This window comes from Chamaea fasciata, unplaced genomic scaffold (genome assembly GCF_029207755.1).
Source record: "Chamaea fasciata isolate MVZ Bird 193981 ecotype frontalis unplaced genomic scaffold, bChaFas1.0.hap1 SCAF_6, whole genome shotgun sequence".
Lineage (NCBI taxonomy): Eukaryota > Metazoa > Chordata > Aves > Passeriformes > Sylviidae > Chamaea > Chamaea fasciata.
Window position 1 is genome coordinate 57,146,791 of NW_027094091.1, and position 6,000 is coordinate 57,152,790.

Genomic DNA, 6,000 nt, shown 5'->3' on the forward strand with positions numbered 1-6,000 from the left:
GATCATGAAGGTCAGTATATTTCAACGCCACAAACTAAGAGAAGAGTCATTACAGATTTACTCCCCAGATCAACAGTAATTCAATAATAACATCCATCTACTTGAGGTTAGTTTAGTCCTGGGTGAATGCCACACACACACAGAGAATCTTTCCTCTCTAGAACAAAACACTGCCATGGCCATTCAGAACTTCAATAACATGCTCCCTTTTCCACCTTGGCAATTAAGTCTTCCAGCCTCCATACAGTCTAATATTTTGAAGACATAAAGGGTGTAAGTGACTTCCTCTAAGGAAACTAAAGGAAGCACCTCATTCATAACATAATCTGTCACTCCTTGTAAACAGTTACTTGACACTTTCCATGAAGAAGTAGCTGTCTGAATAAAAAAACCCAAACAAACAAACTCCACACATGTTTACAGCTCACCATCGTTCGCTGAGAGCCAGTCAGCAATTTCCTTGTTCAAGTTAAATATTTAGAAATACTGAAGATGTCTGCTGTTCTCAAGAGTGCCACTGTTCCAGACCCCAAAGTCTGTGCTCTGGTCACCAATGCTAGCCCTCAGGCAAGGGACTGAGGATCCCCTCCTAGCTGTTCCTCAAACTTATAAAAGTAGGAAAGGACGGGAGGTCAGAGCACAAACAGGCTATCTTACAACTGCTCTGATTCAGATAACATCTGAATTCAGGAACATCTCAAAGTGACATGATTTTGATTCAGACATTCTAGCTAAATCTTCAACTGAATAAAGTGTAAAATTTCTCAAGTCACATTGAGTACTTATGTTCAGTAGAGACAAAATACCTCCATTTTAAAGCAAAAAGGAATTGAAGACAATAGGCAGTGGTAGGACATGAATAACACTGCTCTGTTTTCCCCCATTATGAAATGAAATCCCAGGAACCCTGGCCGACAAGCCAATCTAGACGTTGGAGTATACACGGCCTCCTTTCCCCTGTGGAGAACCTCGAGATGGTGTCCCAGAAAGAAAGGATCATCCTTATTCTTTCTCTGACACATGGAAGGAAGACACTTCAGTGATATAAAACAAAAAAACCCACCATTGCCACTGAAACAAAAACTAGGCAGTGTTCAGATAAGAGGTATTATGATACCTGTAAATCCAAGGCTCCTTATGATCAGTGGAACTGAAGCTGGAAAAAAGGTGGCAGAAGTGCAGGAGAAATAAAGATATAGATGAAGTTCCCCCAGGTATCCTGTATGTAATTCTGACTACCCAGCCCCAAGATGAACTAAAATCACATCATGATCTGTTCAAAGAAGAGTGGTGTGCCTCCCTCAGGAAACAAAAAGGCCTTTTAATTGAAGGAGACAAGAGATTTGCCTTTGTACGTGTGGCGGTGTAAAACTAACTTGTGTAACACAGAGCCTGGTTCGTCTCTGTGGGTAACGAAATGCTCTCACTGCTGCCCACAAGATCAGAACAGCAGAGGCAGCAACATGCTCTTATCCAGTTTAATCCAGAGCAAAAGGAGCAATTGGAGTTGTTGTCTTGTGTTGTGCTAAGAAAACTTGAACGTTTGGAGAAAGGACAGCTGGCAGATCTAAGGAAGACACAGAGGGAACGAAGTGGGAAGGGCAGGAGGCAGCTGCAGTGCAAACTGCAGACAAGCAGCAGCTTTGGCAGGGACTGTGCCAGCAGCTGTTTCACTGCTCAGTCTGGCTACAGCTGCACCATCGAGAAGGAACACGGGGGGAAAATACTGACAGACAAAATAGGGTAGAAAATCCTCAGTTCTCTCCCATTCTCCCCTCTCATCTTTAATTCCATTAAATATGATGTGGAAACTTTATGCAAAACTGTTCAGACGCCCACGCTAATTAGGTCAAATTAGACAAGGCTGGAAAACATGGGAACATTCAAACTACACGCTGTATTACAACCCTAAGCTTACAGCACTTTTCAGCAAACGTTATTTAACAGAAAGGAAAAAAAATAGCCAGAAACCACCCATCTAACTGGTTTAGCTTGTTTAAAACCACCGGGATTGCTTTTGCAGAAACACACAGAAAAGTTTCTTACACAACACTAATATACAATTACTAAATCCTTTCAGCATTTCCAAGGTTCTTTGCAGCAAAATGTTACATTGTTGTTGTGTGTTACTTGTCACACAGGTAGCTCAGCAACAGTGAAATGGGTACAGCTGGCAGCATCTCTCATCTGTTGGCATAATGAAAACTCCATCAGTGTTGCAGACACACAAGCCGTGAATGAAGACTGCTCTTCCTTGGAAAAATGCAACAGAAAAGTTGTTTTGAAGAGCATGAAAAGCATAGTCAGATAAAATTTCATTTTGGAAATAATTCTTCCTGGCAGCCCCTTCATGCCATTTTGAGACACTCCTTCCCAGCTCCCTTGGATTCAATGCTCAGTGAAGTTCTCCTGAGGTTTAATCCCAGTTTCCGTGAAACATCAGAAAGGCTACCTGTCTCCTGGGATTTATTAAATGACATGTTGACAATTCTGTTCAATTTTGCATCATAAAAAACAAACAAAAACCTCTTTTGCCATGATTTATTTACGCTTCGTTTGCTTTTTCTTCAGAACAACCAGCAAAATCCCTCAGAAGTCACAAAACAGCAAAGCAGGGCTCTGCTTTGCAGATACAGGGGTAACTAAGGTGTGGTTTATTTACGCAGTGTAAACTTGGGAAGACCTAAAAAGTAGAACACAAAATAAAAACCACTGAAAAACAGTGCAGTGGGAGCATAGTGAAGTGCTGATGGATAGATACAAAAATTTAACTAGCTTACTACATTCACAAGAACAAAGAACAGTCCCTTACCAAGGAGAGGCACTATTGTCTTCTCTGATAGACCATATTGAAAATAACAATAGTTTAACAGTCTCCACAGCAGCATTGAGTCCAGCCATTCCCGGGAAGTTTTAACAGAGAGTAAAATTATTTCTTAGTCATTTGGCACCTTCCTTTATCCTTGACATGTAAATCAAGGCATGGTGCCCACCAGAGCATTCCAGAACTGTAGCCAAACAATGCACACACATGCACACACCAGTCCCTTCCTCCCAGGACTCTCTGCCTTAGCTGCCAACCAACATCACATTCTCTCATTCAGAGCTGAGATTCAAAAGACAAATGGCTCAAACCATAAAGCAGCATCACCTTCCTTTTGTCCCAGAACTGTAAGGCTCCTTCAAAATCTGAAATCAAGAGGTGGCAGAGGTAATACAAGACAAAAAGGCTTCACAACCCAAGATGCTACAACCATTATTACAAAATCTGTTTGATGAAACCTGCTGGGGAAGAACTAAAGCAATGGCTAATGTGGTACGGTGCTGCCTTGCATCAAATTACTGGCAGACATTACACAATGATCCCGTCTTCGTGTGACCACACTACATTTGCCTTTACAAACAAACGGCCAACTAGGAAACTGGATGCCAGGCTACTGACATCCTACTGACAACTAATAAAATAAATGAGGTCATGAGCACACGGCAGAAACCCCAGGCACAACCTCGCCGTGTAACAACGCAGCCACGCTTCTTTCACAGCACAAGAGTTTGCACAGAGATTACAGGGGACTCAGCCCAAACTAACTCAAAAACCTCAGACCGCATTGCTTGAAGGCGGCTGAACATTTTGCAGCTTAACCTCCATTTCCAGCAAAGACGTACGAGACACATCTGTTGTGGTTTTAATTTGACACCACTTGATGGGCTATTCTACTTGTTGTGGTACTTCTTCTCTATGGTGTGATTTGTTGATTATCCTTGCAGAAGCCTTTGCAATCAGCACAGAAACCACAGAAAGCCAGGTTTCCCCGAGTTTCGTAACTTTTACAAGTGTAGGATATATAGGAATGACCTGGGCAAAGGAGGAAACACAGACACACTTCCCAGTGGCGGGTAAGCAATTGCCTTGAGTGGAGATGGGAAGGGGGAACCAAGCTATCAAAGGAGGAAGGAAAGCCAAGCAGGCTGTTTCAAGAGCTGGGGGAGCTGTGACACCTTAAATTCTTATTTATTTGAGAAGGAAGAAGCTAGGAACTCCTGAGGCTCTCTCCAGTAGCGACGGGCAACTTCATGCTGGCTTTTTTTTAACACAAAGATTTGTTTTGGAGTAAGCTGGCTACTCGTCATCCTTTACAAGATGCCGACAGCGAGCCGGCTGAGGCACTATCTTTGGCTACGGTCTCCACACGGAGCATCCTGAAACGCGTGGAATCCCGGCTCAGTGAATTTTTAGTTAGCATTTATCTCTCCTCGAACGGTGCGGCTGCCGGGGCTCTCTCTGCGGATGCGTCCGCAGCACAAGCCCCCGATGCCGAGCCCGGGCACGGTGCCGCCTCTGCGCTCTCCGCGCACAGCCCAGCCCCGGTAACCATTCGCACCGACTCCACCTTAATTCCCCGCACACCGGCTCTAGCCCGGCTCCCCGGCTGCGATCGCGGGCGAGGAGGGAGCCGGGCCGGCCCCGCGGCCCTCCCGGGAACGGCTCCGGGGGTGCCCCGCGGGAAGGAGCCCACGGCGGAGCCGCGAGCGGGGGAGACCGCGGCCCCGCCCGCCCCGCCGCGCCCGGGACACCTGAGCGGAACCGGGGGCGGGGGGCGCGTTACATAAGGGCGGGGGAGCCGCCATGGCGGCACGGGCGCGGTACGAGGGCGCGGGACGGCGGGGAAAGGGCGCGGAATGGGAGCGGAATGGGATGGAGCCCTCCGGCCGCGGGGGAAGGGGAGGCGTGAGGCCGGAGCCGGGGTGAGCCCCGCGGTGCCCGCCCGGTGCCCGCCCCGCTCACCTGCGCTGCCGCTGCCGCCGCGGCGGGTCCGGCGGAGCGCCCGCCGCCCGCCAGGGGGCGCGCGGCGCGCATGCGCGGAGGGGCGGGGGCAAGGCGGGAGGCCGGCTGCGCTTCCCGCGCTCCCGCCCCCTGGGATGCCCGCGGGAGAGAGAGGCGTCTGTCCCTGCCCTCGGCGGGGCTGTGGCGAGTAGGTTTTCCAGCGTCTTGGGGCATGAAAGGGCTGACCTTCAGCGGGAAGCAGAAGCAAGCAGTGCAACTCCTGAGAAATACCATCGTCTTGTCCCCCCCACCCCCCCGTTAGTGCAATCTCCGCTGGAATAATCTACCCCCTGCTTGGGGGGAAGCCGTGTGAGGAGTGGCTGAGATCACTCGGTCTTTTCAGCCTGGAAGAGAGGAGACTGCAGTTGCAGCTTCCTCGTGAAGGGGAGCGGAGGGGCAGGCACTGAGCTCCTCACCCTCCTGAGCAGGGACAGGACCCGAGGAAACAGCCTGAAGCTGTGTCCGAGGAGGTTTAGGTTGGATGTTCTACCCCCAGAGAGTGGTTGGGCACTGGAATAGGCTCCCCAGGAAAGTGGTCACAGCACCAAGCCCGACAGAGTTCAAGAAGCATCTGCACGATGCTGTCAGGCACAGGGTGTGACTCTAAGGGATGTCCTGTGCAGGACCCGGAGTTGGACTCGATGATCCTTGTGGGTCCCTTCCACATCAGCGTGCTCTGTGATTCTTTGATATTGTAATACAGATCAAAGTAATCCTGCTTCGGATGTTGGAGTAACTGCTGTCCATGAGTTCAGAGAGAGAAGGATATAATACAGGGAGGAAAAGGCTGTACCAGCTCCTTCCTCTCCACCTGACCACCAGCTCTGGTCTCTACAGGAATATTTTTTATATATATTCATATCTCATACAGAGAGATAGATGGAGCCTCTCCAGTGTAGGAATACATCTCCCCAATACACGCTTTCCCCCTGGTTTGATTCAGTCTCTGTTAGTAGTACCCTTCTCTGCCTGTGGAATAATAAAAGTAAGTCTTGGTCCCATTTGGTCAAAGCTTGACTTCAGAACTTGAAAAGAATTGGCCAGGAAAGTTTTGCAGGCTATTAGAACTAAAGAAAGATCTTATGAAAGAAATAGATGCCCTGGGGAGTATGGAGTCCTGCTTTCAAAAAAGGAGGCGCAGCTTGCCGAGTGAAAATGCCCGTCACCTCCAGCCC